At 39.5% G+C, this 22,484-nt stretch overlaps 1 long non-coding RNA gene across 6 annotated transcripts in view; it reads right to left on the bottom strand.

Moving 5' to 3' along the window:
• The window catches only part of LOC309380349, a 563,851-nt gene that overhangs the window by 414,158 nt on the left and 127,209 nt on the right, over positions 1-22,484 (bottom strand). For all 6 annotated transcript variants that reach the window (XR_014172847.1, XR_014172848.1, XR_014172849.1 and 3 more), the window contains one exon: positions 16,393-16,967. This is a non-coding gene — a long non-coding RNA (uncharacterized lncRNA). The remainder of the gene's footprint in view (positions 1-16,392; positions 16,968-22,484) is intronic.

Below are 22,484 nucleotides of genomic sequence, written 5' to 3'. Positions count from 1 at the left end.
TATCTGTCAGGAGGAAGACAGAAAAACAAACAAACAAGCAAGCAAACAAACAAATGTATAAGCAAACCCCTCTTGTTATAATACAGATCATGACAGAGAAGGTAGAGGGCCCATTGGTTTGAGGTTAGCTTTGTAAACCAGTGCATTCTGTAATTAAATCATTTCCTGACTTCTGATACTCCTGTAGGTGGGGTGTTCTTTTATGATGACAATAATAAAATCATAATTTCATAATTGCACAACTTGGATCCCATAAATTAGCATGAGACCTGACATATAAGCACCTTTCACACACAATATTTTTACACTTCCCATTAAATGTACCGTATGTATGAATACAGATGGGCTAATCAGAATTTGTTTAGCCTTAAATACTCTGTGATTTCTCTGACCCTCTAAAAAAGTTACTGTCTTGTTTCAAGCAATCATATCATTGCCAGTTGTATGAAGTGGAGTTTTCCAAATCAGGTCATAAGTCCTTTAAAGACAGGGTTCACACAAACACTGTTATTTGTGTCTCACTGTGTGTATTTGCTCCTTCTTTTAATTGCATTTGAAATGTGTATTGGCAATAAGTAATATGAATTTGAAATATGGAATAGACGGGAAGTTGGGTCTTTAGTGTTAAGACCAATAGATGTTTTATTCTTTGCCAAGAAAATTATGTGTTTATGGTTATTTTTGTAATTTGTGTGTAATTTGGTATTTGTGTTTTTTTGTGTGTTTTTTTTCCTTGTTGTATAAATAAATAAATAAATAAAAAGAGGGAAAAAAACTGCATTTGAAATAAAGCTTTGGGTAACTTCACCACATCTGAAATGCCACGTAAAACCATGTAAGAATTGCAGATTTGATGTTGATTATTCTCCTCAACATTTTAAAGTAACGTATTAGCATTCTTCTCTCAGTTGCAAAGCAATCTTTTCAGATCCCTATCTTACTGTTGGTAGAATGTTGGGCTTCCTCTCTCACCTCCGTTGTATCTTGGTGGCTGATCAAGTAGTGGCCTTGTGGGAAGCAGTGGCAGCACCAATGCTTTTAGGTGTGCTCCTAGCAGAGCCAGGGAGCTGGGCTAGCTTCTGTTTGAATCTCCCACAGCACTCATGAGGTAGCATCACTCCAGGAGATTGTGAGAAATTATAATGGTGGCCATACTTGGCTGCCAAACCAAGGAAGTCAAAACTTTTTTTTTTGGTAGTTTTCTTTGTGGACTAGCCCCAGGAACTAGTGTGGCTCAGAGCAGCAGGCCTAATAATAAATTAAAATAAATAAAGTTAAAGGAGGTTCCAGGGCAGGCATCAGTGGTTGGCATCAGTGGTTATGAGACCCCTTGCAGCTACTGACAGATGCCAGGTTCTGACCTCAGCCCTGATGATGCCCTTTCCTCAGAATCAGAAAAGGATGAAGCATATGAGAAGGAAGGCAGAAGAACTAACTGGATTAAATAGAAATGGCTTCTTCTTCTTTTAACACCACTCTCTACAGAATTAACTAAAACCAAGACATTATTATCTTCATAATTATTAGGCTACATAGAGAAGCCAGAGTTAAAAACAAGGATATCAGGTTTTTTTAAAATGGGGTGAATATTTTGTGAACATTTCTTCCTAGTATATTTTACACTACAAATGGATCTAGCCAACACTTTCAGTTATACTAACCCTGGCTACATCTCTCTCTCTGGCACATATTTGTGAGGTAAGGACTGTACCATATTTTGCTGACTTGGTGCAATGCAGGGCTTTTTCATGCCAGCCTTTCATCCTAGGAGGCCACGTTTTCGTTGGCCTGCACTGACTTTCATTCAGGTTGCATTTACACTAGAGACCTTTAGCACTGCTGAGGCATTGATTTTCTGTAATTAGATAGAAGTGAGATTAAAAAGGAGGTTCTGCAATGCACTTACTATGTTATCTTCTGCCTTCTCCATGGCCAAGGTGCTTCTATATTGTAACTTTGTCCTGTTCAGCAGAGGTTCACTCAACTGACTGAAAGTGTCCTGCCTATTTTGTTGTTTCCTGTTGATTGTGACTGGGGGATCAACAATGAGCAGCCCCTTAAGTCAAAATAGCATTATTTTACCCAGTGCTATTTTTCTAGAAAAAGGGTTGCTGGAACTCACCATGAACGCCTCCCTTGTTCTCTTATAATGCTGATGGCGCCCACCTGAGAGGTGCCGGAACTGAGTTCCAGCTGAAAAAAGCCCTGATTTCACCATAAGGAATTATTAAGGAAAGTAATATACAAAGCAAGTAATGCCCTTCCTCCTTGGGGTCAGACATATATGCTGGGGCAAGTCAGAAGCTATTCTAATCCAGCTGCAATGGTAAACAGGAACAATAAATCATGTCGAACCTGCAAATAAAAATTTTAATGTAAAATGCACAGGAAAACCCTGAAAAGTCTCAGAAGTTATTTACCAGTATAAGGATATAAATTGACATGGTTTGGTGGGATTATAGATGATGTAGAAGCTTGTTTTAAGGGAAAAGATCATAGTTCAATGATGAAGCACTTGTTCTGCATACCTGGCATCTCAAAGCATAGTTGGCAAAGAGTCCTACCTGCAAATTTGGAGAGTTGTTGTCAGAGTGCACTAGGTATGGCTAACCCAGGGCCCTCCAGATGTGGGTAGACAATGCTGAGCTAGATGAACCAGCAGCTTGACATGGTGTGAGGTAGCTTCCTATATGTTATAAGCCCTAAAATGAACTTTCCCAGAAAGGATTCCTGGCAACAGAAAAAGTGATTCCTCCAGCTTTTTTCCTGAATGTATCACTAGAGACAGCAGGATCAGCAGGCTTGGAAATCTGGCTTTATAGATGTGCCTTTATTCTTCTGCTCCTTGATATAGGACAATCATTTAGTATAGTGTAGATTTCCTATAGTGTCTCTTCGGTTTTATTGGCATTGACCAATATTGGTGGATTGGCATTGGTGGATATCTGCGTGAAATCTGATGTTTGAAAATGTTCAAGCACAGTTTTGGGCTGCCATATCCTGGCAACTCACTCCTTTTTCCAAGGGTGTGATAATGAAGTAGGATGCTTCTAAGTATACATGTTGGACTTGATGGACAAGGTTTGATTTTGTGTTTAGGGTTGTGGTTCCCCACTGAGTGCATGTACTGCCATGATTTGTGAATGTACAACTCGATGTGTATCTCCATCGTCATGATAAGAGGTGTGCAAGGATTATATGGAACCACCTTTCCCAACTGAACTTCTGCCTGTCCACCTCTCTTTTTATCATGGGAAGATATGGAGTAGCCTGTTTTGCGCACCCTCCTCCAAGCAAATATTTAGCAATAAATTTACAAAACACAGCAGAAGGCATTGCACTGTATCTCACTGCACGAGCAGACAAAACAGGGAGTGGGTTCTGTCAGGATAAATGTCTGCTCTTAAATGTCTCCTCTTAAATGCAAATTATAACTGCATTTATGTCCTGTGTGCATAGATGAAGGCATTTTATACGCCTCTGATTCAATAGGTTTTGAAATATTTCCTTTTTAAGCCACCCTCTGGGTTCTCGAACGGTGCATTGATATTCCTCAGACACCAGAGAATCGACGTTTTTCTTAGCTGGCTTTCACCTTCATTCCACATTGGTGGACAAAGCGAATGGAAACCGATCCTAATCAGCCTGCGGGCAAGGGCTATAGCTTGGTGGTAAAGCACAGTCCCTGGCATCTCCAGATAGGACTGTTATTAAGCACTGACATATACTCCCTAATCCATATGCCACTCATTGTGGCATAAACAGCTATTGCCCATACACCTGGGTGCTCACTTTCAATTTCCAGACCCTGAGCTCTTTCTGGTCAGCTCAGTGCAGTTCTTTCTCAAGACCACCACTGAACAATTTCTAAATGTTTATTGTTTGACAAATGGAAACTGTGCTGGGCTTTCAGCTGTGTTCAGGCCTGAAATAGTCCTATGCCTCCATCTGCAAAAGTTCCAGAACACATTGGTGCTGTGACATGGCCCAGTGATGCAGTGGCAATGTAGCAAAGAAACGAAGGTGAGCACTAGCAGATGTGCTGGTTGCGCAGACTTGAAATAATAATAATAATAATAATAATAATAATAATAATAATAATAATAATTTATTTATACCCCGCCCATCTGGCTGGGCTTCCCCAGCCACTCTGGGTGGCTTCCAACAAAATATTAAAATACTGTTATACATCAAACATTAAAAGCTTCCCTAAACAGGGCTGCCTTCAGATGTCTTCTAAAAGTCTGGTAGTTGTTGCTCTCTTTGACATCTGGTGGGAGGGCGTTCCACAGGGAGGGCGCCACTACTGAGAAGGCCCTCTGCCTGGTTGCCTGTAACTTAGCTTCTCGGAGTGAAGGAACCGCCAAAAAGCCCTCGGTGCTAGACCTCAGTGTCCAGGTAGAATGATGGGGGTGGAGACGCTCCTTCAGATATACTGGACCAAGGCCATTTAGGGCTTTAAAGGTCAGCACCAACACTTTGAATTGTGCTTGGAAACGTACTGGGAGCCAATGTAGGTCTTTCAAGACCGGTGTTATGTGGTCTCGACGGCTGCCCCCAGTCACCAGTCTAGCTGCCACGTTCTGGATTAGTTGTAGTTTCCGGGTCACCTTCACAGGTAGCCCCAGGTAGAGCGCATTGCAGTAGTCCAAGCAGGAGATAACCAGAGCATGCACCACTCTGGCGAGGCAGTCTGCAGGCAGACAGGGTCTCAGCCTGCATACCAGATGGAGCTGGTAAACGGCTGCCCTGGACACAGATTTGTTTGTTTTTTAAAAAAATAATTTTTTATTAATTTTCCAACAAAATTATACAATTTTATCCAATTTTTTAACAAATTTGATCTTTTCTGGACTTCCTTCAGCTGCTCTGGTAATCATCCATAGTTATTCTTCCGTACGCATTCCCTTCAATATATTGCCATTTGTCTTCCCTCCCCCTTCTATTTCTTTTTGACAATACATCTTAACTTTTACAGTGCTTCTTGAAACCCCACTAGCGTTGTTTGCACATCACACACATTTTTCAGATACTCCACAAACTTTTCCCAGTCTTCGGTAAGCTATTGATTTCTCACATACAGTGGTACCTCACAAGACGAATGCCTCGCAAGACAAAAAACGCGCAAGACGAAAGATTTTTCCAAGTCGTTCCGCAAGACGAATTTCCCTATGGGCTTGCTTCACAAGACAAAACGTCTTACGAGTTCTTGCAAGTTTGTTTCCTTTTTCTTAATAGCCGCTAAGCCGCTAATAGTCGCTAAGCCGCTAATAGCCGTGCTTCGCAAGACGAAAAAACCGCAAGATGAAGAGACTCGCGGAACAGATTAATTTCATCTTGCGAGGCACCACTGTATCTAATTTTCCCGGTTAGTTTGTCCAGTTCCGCATAGTCTGTCACTTTCATTCTCCATTCTTGTATCGTCGGTATTTCCTCTTGTTTCCATTTCTGGGCCAATAAAATTCTTGCTGCTGTAGCTGCATACTGAAAGAGTTTACAATCCTTTCTTCTTATTTCTTTTCTTGTAATCCCTAAAAGAAAAGCTTCTGGTTTCTTTACAAAAGTATATTTTAACATGTTTTTCAATTCATTATATATTGCCACCCAGAAACTCTTCACTTTCTTACATTCCCACCACATATGATAAAACGCCCCTTCTTTTTCTTTACATTTCCAACACTTATTACATGTCTTATACATTTTTGCTAATTTTACTGGTGTGATGTACCATCTATAAAACATTTTCATCACATTTTCCTTCAATACCATGCATGCAGTAAATTTTAAATTTTCTTTCCACAATTTTTCCCAATCATCAAATTGGATATTATACCCAAGGTCTTTGGCCCATTGTATCATTACCGATTTAACCTCTTCATATTTCGTATACCATTCCAATAATATCTTATACATTTTTGACAAATTTTTACATTCATTATTTATTATATCTATTTGAAACTTTGAATCTTTTTCTCCATAACCACTTTCTTTTATATCTTTTTTAAACATTTCATTTTCCTGGAAATAATGCAACCAATCATATACATACTCCTTAACTTGTTTGTATGGTTTCAATTTCCATTTTCCTTCTTCCTTAGTTACCATTTCACCATATGTAATCCATTTACTTCTCATATTAATTTTCTTTACACTCATAACCTCCAACGGAGATAACCAATGTGGTACTCTTGGTTCCAATAGATTTTTATACCTGTCCCATACTTCTATTAACAAATTCCTGAAGATGTGGTTCCCAAAACCATTATGAACTTTCTTTTTGTTACACCATAAATATGCGTGCCATCCAAATCTGTTATCAAATCCTTCCAAGTCTAATAATTCCTTATTTTCTAATTTTATCCATTCCTTTAACCAACATAGGCATGCTGCTTCATAACATAATTTCATATCTGGCAGGGCAAAGCCTCCTCTTTCTTTTGCATCCGTTAGTAACTTATATTTTATTCTTGGCTTTCCCCGCTGCCAGATATACCTTGAAATCGCTCTTTGTCATTCTTTAAAAAGTCTTTAAAAAGTCTGAAATAAAAATAACATCTTTGGAAGCATGCTCATCTTTATCGTAGAAATTCTGCCCCAAAAGGACAGTTTCATTCTACCCCACACCTCCAGATCGTTCCTTATTCCTTTCCAAACCTGTACATAATTGTTCTGGAACAGGTCAATATTTTTAGGCGTTAACCAAATTCCCAAGTATTTTACCTTTTTCACCACCTCTATCTCTGTCATTTGTTGCATTGTTTCTATCGTATTTTGCTCCATATTTTTAGCCATCATTTTTGTTTTTTTCTTATTCAATCTAAACCCGGACACTTTTCCAAATTGTTTAATCTCCTCCAGTACTACTTTTACACTTTCCATTGGTTCTTCAATTGTAATTACCAGATCATCGGCAAAGGCTTTAACTTTATATTCATTCTGACCTACTGTTACCCCTTTTATTGATCTGTTTTGTCTAATCATACTTAAAAAGACCTCTAGGACCATTATAAATAACAGTGGTGAGAGCAGACAACCCTTTAGATATTTTTATATCTTCCGTAATTACATTATTGACTATCAGTTTAGCTCTCTGTTCTGTATATATTGCCTTAATTCCATTGAAAAACTCTTTCCCCACATCCATATATTCCAAATTTTTCAACATAAAATCCCATACTGTCAGCTAGCCAGCTGCACGCGTTGCTGCACTTAGCAGAGAAAACACTCCCAGCAGCAAGCCATAATTTCCTTTCATTATTTCCTTCTGACAAGATTACATGCAGAATAAACAAAGCAATCCGTCTCTCATGACGCGTTGCTCTGACTAGTTTCTCTTTTCCCTCTCCCTCGAGACCAACACAACCAACGGCTCAGGCCCTTCCGTCTTTCCCTGTGACGTGGATCCCCCTCTCTCTGAAGCACCCCTTCCTCCCCAGACTCACTATCCTCTTCTCTGTCTTCTGAGGAGGACTCAGTACTGAGCAGTGGAGATTGTTCCCGGTATCCTCTAATTCTTTTCCCTGACACATACTATATTATCGAAAGCCTTTTCTGCATCCACAAACATTAATACCGCTTGTTTCTCATTCCTGGCAGTCAGATATTCCAAAATATTAATTATATTTCTTATATTATTTTTCATTTGTCTGCCTGGCAGGAAACCCACTTGATCTTTGTGGATGATTCTTGTCAATATCATTTTCATTCTCTTCGCTAAAATTCCCGCAAATATTTTATAATCCGTATTCAGCAATGAAATAGGCCTATAATTTTTAACTTGAGTTAAATCATAATCTTGTTTTGGGATCAGAGTGATGAATGCTTCTTTCCACGTTTCTGGAATTTCTCTTACTTTTAAAATATTGTTCATAACTTCTTTCAATGGTATCATCAAAACATTTCTCATTTCTTTATAGTAGCCTGATGTAAATCCATCTGGTCCCAGGGCCTTTCCCCTCTTCAATTCTTTTATAACCTCTTTAATCTCATCAGTTTTGATTGGGGTGTTCAGCTGGTCTCTTTGTTCTGTCGGGATCTTCTGCACCTTTTTATCTTTTAAAAATCTTTCTATTTTCTTCATATTGTTCTTTTCCTTATTTCTATATAGTTGTCTGTAGAAATCAAAAAATTCCTTTATTTCTTTCGGATTAGATGTCTCTTCACCATTTACAATAATATTGTTGATTGTATTCTGCTCCTTTCTCTTTTTAATTTGCCACGCAAGCCATTTCCCTGATTTGTTAGCAAATTCAAAGTTTTTCTGTCTTAACCTTTTAATGTTCCATTCTACTTCTTTGTTTATTATCATTGCAAATTGGGTTTGTAGAATCTTAATTTCTTGCTTGATTTTTAAGTTATTGAGGTTTTTTATTAGTTTTTGCTCATTGTCCATAATCTGCTTTAAAATTTCTTTTTCCCCTTTCCCCCTGTTTTTATTCTTCAATGAATTCTGCTGAATAAAAAAATCCTCTCATGACTGCTTTGCTTGCGTCCCAAACAATGTTCATCTTTGTACCTTTATTGATGTTATCCATAAAGTATTCGGTTAATTTCTTTTATGCTTTTTCTATAATCTTCTGGTCATCCAACAGATAATCATTGATTCTCCATCTAAAAGTTCTTTCTTCCAAACCTTTTAGTTCCAATTTTATTGGGTTGTGATCTGAAATTACTTTAGGTTGTATTTCAATTTGTTGGATTCTTGAAGTCAATTAATTTGAAACCCATATTTGGTCAATTCTTGACATTGACTGATTCGGTTCTGAATAATACGTAAATTGTTTTTCCAATGGGTGTCTAAGTCTCCAAATATCAATCAAATTGCAATTCTTAGTCATTGTGAAAAAAGTCTTAGGTAGTTTCCCTTTTTTGTTTGTTCCTTCTCTTAATCTATCCATTTCCAGTGAAACCACTCCGTTCATTTCTCCCATTATTATAATTTTCTGATCCATGTATTCAAATAGTTTTTCTTCCAGAGCTTTATTGAAATCAGTTTTATTTCCATTAGGTGCATAGATCCCGACAATTATTAACTTTTCACCTTGTCATTTGATCTGCACTGCTATAATTCTTCCTTCTTCATCTTTAAATATTTGTTGGGATTCAATTTTGTTTATAATGTATAAAACAACCCCCCTTTTTTCTCTTTGTCTGAAGATATAAATTCATTCCCAAGTCTTTTATTGATCAAAATTTTTCTATGTTTCCTTGCCATGTGGGTTTCTTATAGGCATATAATGTTCTTTTTTAAGACTTGTTCAATTTTATTTCGTTTCTTCTTATCATTCATGCCATTAGTATTCCAATTCCATAATTTTAAAGCCATATTGAATTACATATTGACTCGTTATACTTGCACAATCTGTGGCTGTCTGGCCCATCCAAACTGTCAGAGAAGTAGGGGTGAACAGTGTACACCTGGAGGCAAAACGGCTGTACTGAGATGGACTATTTCTCAACCATTTTGTGCACCCTTGAAACTGTCTGCATTGTTCTGGTGATATTTTTGGAACAAGTTGAAATTGTTTGGCAGGAAGGCAGTTGTACTGACCACAATAAAGTGAATGGGGTGGTGGCTGTACTATGGCTAAAATTATGTTTCTTTGCAAAGTGGGTGAAATCCTCTCCAAATTGTGGGTCACTCTTCGTTACAAGTTCATTGGCATATCCCACCTGGCAAATACAGTATTTGAACAATTGGTGGTAGATCAATCATGAGTGCTACTTCTAGATATCTGGAAGAATAGTCTCTAGCAACCGGGTACATATGTCTATATAATTCACAAATGTCTACACCAGCCATCATTCTGTTTTGCTAGATAATTCTGTTCTCAGGTTTGGATTTTGAGAAATTCAAAATGGCTCCCGTAATTATAAAGGTGCCTCATTTATCTCTGGCAGCACCTAGCTGAGTATCTATAGAGAAACATATTCACAGGACTCAGCTATACAGCTGCAAATAAAACATTTTAAGTATGTTTTAAGTGCAATATACAATGTGACACTAGATGGTGATGGTGAGCCTTATGGAAAATTCGATGTATTTTTTAAAAAATGCTTTAAAAAAAAGCATTTTCAGAACAGTTTTTATATGTCTGTAGATTCCACCATAGATAGGCTAAATCCTTCCCTAGCAGCTCATCTTATTTATGAGGTGTAGTGCTAAATATTACCCATCCAAAGAAAAGATAGGGAGTAAACCAGAATTGTTACAAATTTAAAGTCACAGCTTTGCCATTTCTTGCAACTCTACTTTTAATCCTAAACCAGAAGGGAAAACATTTTTTCATGTCTCAAAGTCTTTACATATGGGAACATCTTGCATAAAAGCAAAACCTAAATATGGTTTTTTTGAAGGTCTAAAAGATGTACCATCCTTTCCTTTCCTTTCCTTTCCTTTCCTTTCCTTTTTTGGAGGGGTGTAATATAGAGATTTAGAGATTAATTTTTAAAAGTTTTAGAGCTACAGAGATTAATTTTAGAGATTAAAGCCCTAAATGGCCTCAGCCCTGTATAGGAGCATCTCCACCCCCATTGTTCCCTCATGTCATATGTCAAGGAAATAAACAACTATCTGACTTTTAGAAGACATCGGAAGGCAGCCCTGTTTAGGGAAGCTTTAAAAAAATGTTTAATGCTTTATTATGTCTTTACATATGTTGGAAGCTGCCCAGAGTGGCTGGGGCAACCCAGCCAGATGGGCCGGGTAATACTGTAATATGAATAATAATAATTCTTCCTGTGCATATTTATTCAGAAGTTTGTCCGATGAATTCACTAGAACTTACTCCCAAAGTAAGCATGCTAAATGATTCAGAGAAACAATATCAGGGTGGGGCAATTTAATGACACTGTTTCTTCCTCAAATTACTTGATCAGTTTCACAGCTGTTATTGTTGAATCACTGTTTCTTTGCAGTCCAAGAGGCAACTGTCAGTGCTTGAGCAAGTGAGCCATGCATGTTCCAAGGAAAGGATTCTTATTAATTCACTATGCTACAACTGGGTCTGCCTCCATAATCCTCTGCATCTAACCCACAATGCCTAGTATGCGATGTGTGTGAAACGCATCGTGCTGCATTTTCCTGTTCACTCAACTCACATAAGCTCATAAGAAATGCAGTGTGTGCTCGCAGCAAGGTCCATCAGTTGCAGCAGGAGCTGATTTTTGGTTCAGACTTCATGGAAGCAGCATATTGTGGGATAATGGTATCGTGAGAATGTACCCTAAGAAGTATGCTTAATGCTATTTAAATAGATGTGTAATGTTCAACATGAATAGGCAGGTTAATTGTATTTGAGTATTTAAGCCACAAAATAAATTCTCTCCCCCCTCCCCCCAACTATACTGCTATGCAGAATATGTGGTGAAATTTCTAGCATATGAGATAATTCAGCCTCGGCTGTACTTATAATTCCAAGTAGTTTGGCAGCTTTTCAGCAAAATGTAACCATCAGAGACCCTGTTAGCGCTGTGTAGGTTTATTGTTTCCTGTGTACTCTACGGCAATCAAACAATTCCACAAATGTTCTTGAAAGGATACAGCTCGAATGTTACTTCATTAAACATCTCCTTGGCACACATTCCATTTCCCACTTTGAATTGCTGCATTTAGTTTGGAAATGACCTTTCAGAGCAGGGAGGTTTGGTTAACTCTTTGATCTACTTGCAGTGTGACAAAAATAACAGAAAGCACCCACAGCAAGTGCTTTGTAGACTGGCTCACACCCAAGAATGGCACAAAAGGGAAATGAGTGCAGTCATTAAACAGATTAGATACTGTTTGATGCTTCTGAAATTCCCTTCGTCCTCTTACTAAACTGAAAATCAATATTATATATACACCATCCAAGAGATGTTTGGTGGGTTTTTTGCTGATTTTTGTGCTATACTTTGCTTTGACAGCCAGCTTCTTATAATGAAGCATCCTATGGCTTTTGCAAATTGTCATACCCATACAAAACATCTTACATTGTTGTTGTTTAGTCGTTTAGTCGTGTCTGACTCTTCGTGACCCCATGGACCAGAGCACGCCAGGCACTCCTGTCTTCCGCTGCCTCCCACAGTTTGGTCAAACGCATGTTGGTAGCTTCGAGAACACTGTCCAACCATCTCGTCCTTTGTTGTCCCCTTCTCCTTGTGCCCTCCATCTTTCCCAACATCAGGGTCTTTTCCAGGGAGTATTCTCTTCTCATAAAGTGGCCAAAGTATTGGAGCCTCAGCTTCAGGATCTGTCCTTCCAGTGAGAACTCAGGGATGATTTCCTTAAGGATGGATCAGTTTGATCTATCTTACATTAAGAAAAAGCACCAACAGTCTTATCAATCTAGGTGATTGAAAGGCCTTTAACAGCCTGATCCTATATGTCTATTGAGAAGTAACTTTTTGACTTTAACGGGGCTTTCTCCTAGGTAAATGGGGTTAGGATTACAGCCTAAAATACTAGAAGAGGAATGGGCAGATGTAGTCTTGAGCTCATGACAAGACTATGGCCCATTCTGGCCTCCAGTGAAGGTTAACTATTCCATGTTGTAGTGATGGATACTATGTATCCAAATTGGGGCATGCTATGGATGACAAATTTGATGCAGCATCACACTTCCTATTAACTGAATCCATGTACATAGTACAGGATTAAACCCTGTGGAGGCCCCTAGCAAGTTGAAATATTGGCAGGGGTGGAGGGGGGAGCTCACAAAACATCACCTAATACGTTTTTGATTCTATCAACCAATAATTTTAATAAACCAATTTTATTACACAAAATGAACCGTATTTATTTCAATCCATTGTTGCAGGGCCCCTAAAAGGTGTCCTGCCTTCTCTGCCTCTTTGGTAATCCAGCTTTGATTGGAGCAAGAAAACCCTGTCAGCCCACGACAAAATACCACGTGACAAACTACCATAAAAATGTCTCTATTTTCCAGGGTTAGTCCTGGAATTATAAAAGCCATCCTGGCTTCTGATTTGATCCCAGAATGTCCCTGTTTCCCCCACCAGCACTGTCCCAGCCAAACTCAGGGAGGAGGACGAGCCGAAGCTCATCCTGAGCTGCAACAGCAGCAGTGGCAGCTGCAAGGGAGCACCCTGTTGCCTCTCTGTGGCCACTGCTGCCAGCCTCGTCCCTTGGGCAGCGGTGAACTGCATGCTGTCACAAATGCTCCAGTGGCTGAATGTGAACCAGTGTTTGCACATGTGCATTGTTTTGCCATGGGTTCGTTCTTCACCTAGCATATTAAATGTTTAGTGTAGTGCGAGCAATTACAACAGCAAGATATACTTGCAGCATGGAGCCAAGCCTATTTTGCCAGGGCACTTTGCTGCCTGCCTGCTGAAGAGCCCATTGGGGTCCAGAGGTGTTATAACTTTAGCCTTGGGCTGGCCCATGAGTGACAAACGCACAGTGTACCTGTTGTTGAAAATTGCCATGTTGTGGGGGATGTGTAATGGGAACTATGACACTTATAAGTAGTTCATTTCCAATACAGTGGTACCTCGGGTTAAGTACTTAATTCATTCCGGAGGTCCGTACTTAACCTGAAACTGTTCTTAACTTGAAGCACCACTTTAGGTAATGGGGCCTCCTGCTGCCGCTGCACCACCCGAGCACAATTTCTGTTCTCATCCTGAAGCAAAGTCCTGAAGCAAAATAGTACCCGAGGTACTATTTCTGGCTTAGAGGAGTCTGTAACCTGAAGTGTATGTAACCTGAAGCGTCTGTAACCTGAGGTACCACTGTACTGCTGTGCTATTCCTGAGTACATGTGCTCCACACGTGTGAAGCCCTTATTGCTAAATGAAACCATTTTCTTTATAATGGAGCTTGATAATTTATGACAATATATTTCTCCGTGGCAAAACACAACCCACAGTTTGAAGAACAAATTTGCCCATGCAAATACGCAGTGTGGCCCCCCAGTAGTTTAGAACAGTGTTTCCCAACCTTGGAACTTCAGCTGTTTTTTTGACTACAACTCCCATCATCTCTAGCTAGCAAGACCAGGGGTCAGCAATGATGGGATTTGTAGTCTGAAAACAGCTGGAGACTCAAGGTTGGAAAACCCTGGTTTAGAGGACCTGAATGCCAGCAGCTGGCTCTGTGTTCCTATAGCAAGTCAGACCATAAGCCATCCCTTGATTACCTATTGATTAATGTTATTATGTTTCTATCCTATCTTTCCTCTACCACATAACTCAATGAACTGAAAATAGGATCCCCAGTATGTAGCTCCCTCAGGTCAGCTGCCAGGGCACTAGCACCCTTGGAGGAACTCCAGCTGTGCTGACAAAACCCACAAAGGATCATTTTAGGGCCTAACTGAGTAGATGGCAACTACCTGTGTTCCTAATTAGCAATTCCAATGGTCCAGTTTTCTTTAATCAAATATAGACTCACTAAGCTCATGTGTTTTGTAAGCAAAGTTTCTTTAATATAACTCTACATCTTCATTGGAACCTGTACAGTTACTGTTACAGTATGAAGTTTGTTTCAGAAAGAAAAAAAAAAGAGCAACCACAAACTGACAAACAGTCTAATAAACTAATTATATTTGAAATTTGATTTATTTAATTTAAAAAACCAGCTTTTCTCTAATTTTTCAAATGTAGCCTTACATTTTAACAAAAAGATTACACCACATAAAAATAAGGCAAGGAGGTATTATATAATGACTCCTAGAAATAAAGCATAACAAAAATATGAAGATCACTACAAACAGAAGACAGAAAGAATATTTGGGATGAAGTGCATTGCAATGGCATTTTCTAAAAAATGTTATTAAATTAATAAAGCACTGCACAACAATATTAATTATCATGATCTTTCACTCCCTTATGATACAAGGTTATAACCCACATTGGTCTTACTCAGAATAGAGCCCATTGCAATTAATGGACGAATTGCAGCCTATTTATTTCAATGGGCTTACTCTGAGTGAAACTTAGTTGGCCACAACCCGTATTTGGGGAGCTGTTTCTCTCCCAAGCATGGCATGCTATGGATGGTTGTAATTGATGTCTTCCTTTCTTCATTTTGTGATCTTCTTATATTGTCTTGTGTGTGAATCTGTTTTTGCTGACTGTATTTTTCACTCCATTTCAGAATAAAATATAATCTATTATTTTATTTTACTTTAAAAAAAATGCTGCATAACAAAATATGAAAAGTAGCTTCCGGGTTGGTTGACAATTTCCACGTGTTCCAGGCAGTTTTCTTTTTTTAAAAAAAACAGGGATGCCAATATTGCAAATGACTCCTCTTGCTAAAATTTAATTTAATGTAAACATTGCTAATGAAACAAATTCCATCTCCTCAAAACATATTTGTTCATTTCCTCTAAGTTATTGCTTTCAGCAGTGGGATTGGCTGCAATGGGCGCAGAATAAGGCACATTTCTCAATCGCGCTCTCATCTGTGGATGCTCGTGCAACGGGCAAGCACTCCCCGCACGCCTCCCCAAGTGTTTTGTTTGAATATGAAAATATGGTGAGATATCAGGCATCAGCATAGGGGACGGCTGGGAGGCTGCATAATGAGGACAATTGTGCTTGCCTTCAGATGCTTATGTCGTTCGCAAACACGGATGCAGTCTTGTATTTTGATCCTCAGCACGTTGACATAGGAGTCAAGCCCAGTTCTCATGTGATGCTGTCTTTATAAGATGATTTCCCCTCCTTTATTTTGAGCAGAGGGAGGGCTTTCTTTGAACATGATTATAGCTAGTGTTTCAAGTTAAAAAAAAAAGCCCAATCTAAACAGGGCAGAAAAGATGCACAGTATGTTTGTTGCAACCCACACTAAAACAGTTCTATTTGTGGTTTGAGCATGTGTGAAGGCGTGCAGACCAAATGCCCTATGAATAGCATCTGGAAATACTGATTGAAATGAAAACAACTAAGTCAAGACGCCCGGCAGCAGGCAGGGTAGGATGGGGATTCCTGCGTGGGGGCACCTGGTTTGTGCCCCCTCCAAATCATGTTCCCGGGTCTACGGTCCCCTGTCCTCCACGCTATGCCCCTGGAAGCTGGAGCCTTTTGTATCAGATTAGAGTGTATCAGTTTAAATTCGGACAGTAGTAAGCTAGGTGGACCAATGGGCTGACTTGGTAGCAAGACAGCTTCCTGATCAGTTCTATAATAATAATAATAATAATAATAATAATAATAATAATAATTTGTACCCCACCCAACTGGTTGGGTGGCTCCCAACAGAATATTATTAATAATAACAAAGCAACAATAAAACATCAAACATTAAAAACTTCCCTAAACAGGGCTTCCCTCAGATGTCTTCTAAAAATTAGGTAATTGTTTATTTCCTTGACATCTGATGGGAGGGTGTTCCATAGGGTGGGGGCCACTACCGAGAAGGCCCTCTGCCTGGTTCCCTGTAACCTCACTTATTGCAGGGAGGGAACCACCAGAAGGCCCTCGGAGCTGGACCTCAGTATCTGGGCTGAACGATGGGAATGGAGATGCTTCTTCAGGTATACTGGGCTGAGGCCATTTAGGGCTTTAAAGGTCAGCACCAACACTTTGAATAAGGGCTGTGAAATAGTCTTGGGCAGATGGTTGGACTCATATACTTTGAAAGCACCAACTATCTTTTTTTTTTTTGAGGGGGGGGAGGCTTATGGGAGACTAAATGCAATATTCTCTCCCCCTCTTAAGTAGGCCACTGATGCTGGTGCCCGAGCTAGCCCTGGGCCATCTGCTTGTCAGGAAGGTGAAGACAGATATTTTCACACAGTACTGCACATACAAGTTCCTGAATTAAAGCATATTTTGTTTTGACTGCCATCCAGATTTATTTGTTTGCTTTCCCAATGAATACAGTATCTAAATCCTCGCAAACGCTGGTTTGCTTGCTGTTATTTTCCAATATACTTGATCCAAAATCTAGCCCCAGCAGCGGAAAATGTTGTTCCATTCGGTAGAGGCAAACTTCTGCAGACCTGAAGAAGCTCCATCTGTTAAAAAAAAAAGTAGTTAGAATTTAACCTTTTGTTTAAGACAAATGTCCATGAACATACAATTCTTTTTCACGTAGGTCTAAGATATGATCCATGCACAAGGTGTTATCTTTGGTACTGCTTACCTACTTTATATATTGAAGAAAACAAAACAAAACAAATCCAATATCTGTTCTATTTATTTTTTTCAGGTAGGTGTGAAGAACTCCACTGATCTTTCTGATAAAGTTAGGTACTACATTGAATAGCAAGTACCGTAAACTATCAACTCAAGACTGGTATCAAAGATGGCAACCTTTTGAATACTGAGCAAACTAAGACAAAATCTGTCCAAGTTTATTTGTTGTTTGGAAATTTAGTCAAATACAAATATGCCATCACATTTGAAGTTGCTTGGGTGTACAATGCGGCCAACACTCATGAAGGTCAGAGGTGTTATTCAGTTATTTTATGGATAGTGATTCATAAATGAAATAAATAAAAGTAATCAACTTGTCCTTTTATCTAGCCGTGTATCTTTAAATTTACATTTTATTATTTTTTTCAACCTTGTCAATCAATAAAATTAGTTTAACCAACTTATCAGTGCATATTATTTCATTCTCATTTAATTTGTCAATGTTTCCCTTTCCCCTTTGCTTCACAACCAATGTAATTTCAATTCCTCCCTAAACGTTTATTCCCGTAAAAGTTTTGGATTTTCATGAGCCCTTTACATGTCCAACCAGGATTCAGATTTGGATTCATACTTTCAAATCACAATACAGAGAGAGGCTCAAATGAGCAGGGAGGGCGAAACTGGGGGTAGAGAGAACAAGGAGAGGACAAAGTCGAAGAGAGGAGGAATGAGAGAGGCAGAAAGACAGAGAGAGAAGAAAACATAAAAAGGCAAGGGAAAAAACACACACCAGCAGATGTTCCTTCTAATTAAGCATTGGAAAATGAATAGGAAAATAAAGAACCAGTTATTGTAATATTGTATTGATCTTCTTGTGCTGTTTGCCAGGATAAACGCTCATGTTAATGCGGTGAGTGAAAGGGGTAGTCTGAGGTGAGGAGGAGAATAATAATAATAATAATAATTGTCAGAGCCACCCGTTGGTCCCAGCTCACAAGAGACCCAAGTCCAATCCAGTTTATTTACAAAAGTCTTTATTGAAGAGCATTGCTGCTTTTACATTCCATCTCCGTGGCTCTACGTCTGTAACATTAGACCGCTGAAGTCCCCTCTGAGTCGGTACCGCCTCTACACCAGTTTAAGAGGCTTGTGCTGGACCACCTCTTCCTCTCCTTCCTCTTCCGCAGGGTCTTTCTGCCCCCCTGGGTTCCCTCCCGCCGGGACTTGCCCGAGGCTGAATCCTCTGACGCCTCTTCCCCCCTCCTTCGCGCTTTGGGGCCGGGCTCCTCCCCAGGGCTCTCCTCACTTCCGCGCGCCTCCACATTTGAACTTGGCGCGCGTACGTCGCTTCTGACCTTTCTCTCGACCGCTACACTGCTCCCGGTGCTACTCTCCGCCCCTTCCGGCAGAGCGCCCTGCTCCGATCTCCTCCCCCTGTCTCCTTCTTGCTCTGCTCCCTCTGACACACTGGTAACTCCACCCCCTTCACTCCGTTCCGGCGGAGAAACCGGCCCCGATCTCCCACTCCCACTGGGGGCTCTCCTCTCGCTCCCCTGCTCCTGATTGCTCCCCCCTTGGGCTCCCCTTGGTCTGACCAGGGGGGCTCCCTTTTGGGAGTCCTCTGACTCACTGGACAGACTCATGGACGACCTTTGGTCATTGTCATCCTCCTCCTCATCTCTCTGGGATTCTTCCCCCTCGCTCTCTGTCTCCTCCCCCATCTGCCCTTCTCTCCCTGAAACCCTGACAATAATAATAATAATAATAATAATAATAATAATAATAATAAAATTCTCACCCCATAGCAAAGCCAAGTAAACAATATTGTGTTAGGAAGAATAAGATACTGGTGTGTGTGTGTGTGTGTGTGTGTGAATGTGCATAAAAACATGCACATATTATGTTACATATGCATATGATTTGCTGCAATCTGTAGTATGTGCCAACTCTTCTTCCTTTGGACCTCTTGTGTTGACTAGACGGCTGTTAGATCTGGTGCAAGGTTAAGCAGAAGCCTCTGCACCTGCCATTGTAGAAAATCAAGCTGACAATTGGTAATGTGATTTCTGGCTATCTGGAGAGATGTTTGTGGGTGAGAAGTACACCAGTCCATGCAACACAATGCTTGTGACACCCCACCCCACTACATAAGGCTATGGGGTGCAAGCCTTCACACCATCATTAACATGATCATCCGAACCTGAAATAACCTGGTGCCAGACAGTCTCTGCCCCACCGCAAATAAATACTATGTGGTTAACCTAGTTTTGAAGGCCATTCCTCATGCAAAACCAAATGTGTGAACCAAAACATAGCTTTCCTTTGAAATTTACACTTCTCCATATTCTGTGTTACAGGTCTCCATTCTGTGTTACTGGGAAAGTTTGCATAAAAATGCACAAATTCATGGAAATTACATATACAAATGCATTATGACTTGCTGGAAAGTGTATATGAAGAGAAATGTGCACAGAAATGTTGGTGATTTTTTCCTGAGGACTTAAAAAATAAATCACAAACTGATGTGGAAATGTGGTGAAGTTAACTTAATATTTCAAAAAATGAGACAAAATGAAATTGATGGATCTGTCCATCCCTATCTTGTGGTTTGTCTCAGGGAGCCAAATGTATTGAGCTGGCTATGTGTGTATGTGTGTTATAAAGTTCACTCTGTTTATGTTGGGAAAAATAACTATAGTAAAATATGTGTTATAATTGAGAATGAATCTTCAATGATGTTTCAGTCTTAAAGACACGTTTTTTTAAAAAAAATCACCATAAAGTTGTAATTCCTAAACTGGGCTCCTCTAGGTTTCAGTTACCTTCAAATGATTTTTTAAATATATATATAGTTTGGAAGGAAACCTGTATTGTCTCTCCACTTATTATTATCCATCTTTGGACAACATATGTATGGGTGGACAACACGTATGGATTTCAACACTCTTGTCCTTGCTGCATCTAGAGAGTGTGCCCAGTTTTCACTGCAGAGTTGTGACATATATGATAGATTAGATGAATGAAAACAAACGTGCATCTATCTAAAGATGTTGAAGAAGCAATGCATTAAATACGAGTGTCTTTTAGTTGACTGGATTACCTCATCTTTTTTTCTTTTTTTAAAATTCCCAACCAAAATGAAGCATTATGCGACATACAAAAATTATATTGTAATTTAAGCCCCTAATATAAGTTGAAAATAAGGAGAAAAGTGTGAAGCTTCTACTTAGCCAAGTATACCACAAAGCACAAGAGATCCCTGGATCATGGTTTGATAGCCATTATAATTAAGATAAGCCATCCGTTAAATAAAATATAATGTGGAGGTTTTTTTGAGCTGGTAGTTCTGATTGAAAGTTTAGAAAGTGACAGAGCGGCAACATCAATAAACAAATGTTCTTTGGTAGAAATAATGAAAAGTTTCAAAACTGCTCCAGTTTCTGAATTTCTAAAGAGTGCTTTTTTTTTTTGTCATCTTGCTGTTGCTGCAGCCAGGCCTGCTCCAGGGACCCTAGGTAGAGTATATTGTGGTATTTATAATACAGAGCAATTTCAATAAATAAAAGAATGCAGGGCTGGCCCAATACATTCTACCACCTAGGGCAAAAAATAAAAATATATAAAAAGATGGCACTTCTCCTCATTTCATGTACAAAAGCTAACTGGACGAATAGCTGAATCTTATTTCAACATTGTAAATAGGGCAGTGTACTTGAGATCAATGACTAGCTTAGGGCAGGGCACATATGCCACACACAACTCTGCCCCCTAACTCTGCCCACTGTTCCTGTTTGAGGCAGCTGCCTCCCTCTGTCTAATGGTAGGGCTGGTCCTGAAAGCAAGGAGACTTAAATGCATACAACAATCCATATCATGTTTATAAGCAGGAGAGTACCATGGGGAATATTAATTTCTGTTCTAATGATAATCTGACACAAAGATGTATTAAAGTCAAATGTTATCTATTCATTTGCTCATTATCCATACCAATACAATAAATTAAGTGAGATGTTTCCTGTTCTGGAATGTTTTGTTATAGTTAAGTATATAGTTAAGTTATTTTTCACTTTTAAAACCTTTTTTTTTGCCAGTTGATGTGTTTCATCTGCTGTTCTGCATCTCTGCATTATTTCACTAACTGCTCTCTTACTGCTATTCTGTTAAGTGCTGATTGCGAGTTGCCATACAGGTCCCATATGTGAACAGAAAAACATGGTGCAAATATTTCAATAAATACATAATGCAAAGTGCCAGAAGTGGAGCTCCATCGTTTAAAATGCTTAAAAATTTCTCCCTTCAGACAGAGCTATATGCCATCTCCTCAGATGTGTGTTTCTGTAAGCTGATTTAAGAACCAACTTTGGAGCTGACTTTGTGAATGTGGAAGCAGATTTACTGCTAGCTTTGCAAGAAAAGTGAGGCATCTGAAACGAGGGACTGGAGTAAGTCTACCTTCTTAAGCTGAGAGCAGAAGTATAACTTTTTACTGTCTGAATATGTACATGTGATGTAATGGGAAGATGTCCCAAGTTTCTGCTTTAACTTTTAACCCTAGGAACAAAACTGCGGTAAGCTAATGACTAAAGAATCCAGAATGATGTGACACAGAGAAAAACACCCCGCCTTTTCTGACCTCACTGTGCTTGCTTTCGGTGCCTACAAGCAAGGGAACAGTGGCTGTATGGGAGTCTAATTCCCCCTCAATGACCCATACAGATACTAGTGGGGAGGTAGCAGCTCCAATACTGCATAAAACTGAGAGTAATCACACACACAAGCACACACACACACACACACACAATCTTGATGCTGTGTTTTTCTTTCTCCTTTCTCAAAATATTTGGTACAGTAATTTCTCATTTTAATGACTTGAAATAAGACTAAGCCGTTTCATACATTCTCTGTACCTATTTAGCTCTGACTTTAATTAACAATTTTACAACTGAGTTGCTGTGAAGAATGAACACTTTTTTTAAAAAAACAACAAAACCCCAAATCTGGAAATGAAAGGTTATACATTAATGGTGGCTAGAGAAACAGAATCATAGGAGGTCTAAGTGCACCCTACATTTATGTGGGGAAAAACTCCCACAAATTTGCCCCAGACCATCCACTGTAACTTAAATATCTGGTTCTGACATAAGGATACTGAGGTCTAACTACCATTAAGACTTCAGGAGAAGTCACAGAACACTGGTTTCCAAATCTGGTTACAGTAGGGACCCTAGTTAGTATAAAGCAGTGGTGGCCAAACTTGGCCCTCCAGCTGTTTTTGGACTACAACTCCCATCATCCCTAACTAACAGGACCAGTGGTCAGGGATGATGGGAATTGTAGTCCCCAAAACAGCTGGAGGGCCAAATTTGGCCACCAGTGGTATAAAGCATGGTTGCAGA

This window comes from Podarcis melisellensis (genome assembly GCF_964234715.1).
Source record: "Podarcis melisellensis genome assembly, chromosome: 11".
Classification (NCBI taxonomy): domain Eukaryota; kingdom Metazoa; phylum Chordata; class Lepidosauria; order Squamata; family Lacertidae; genus Podarcis; species Podarcis melisellensis.
The sequence above is the reverse complement of the archived record's forward strand: the minus strand, read 5'-3'. Positions and strand labels throughout refer to the sequence as shown.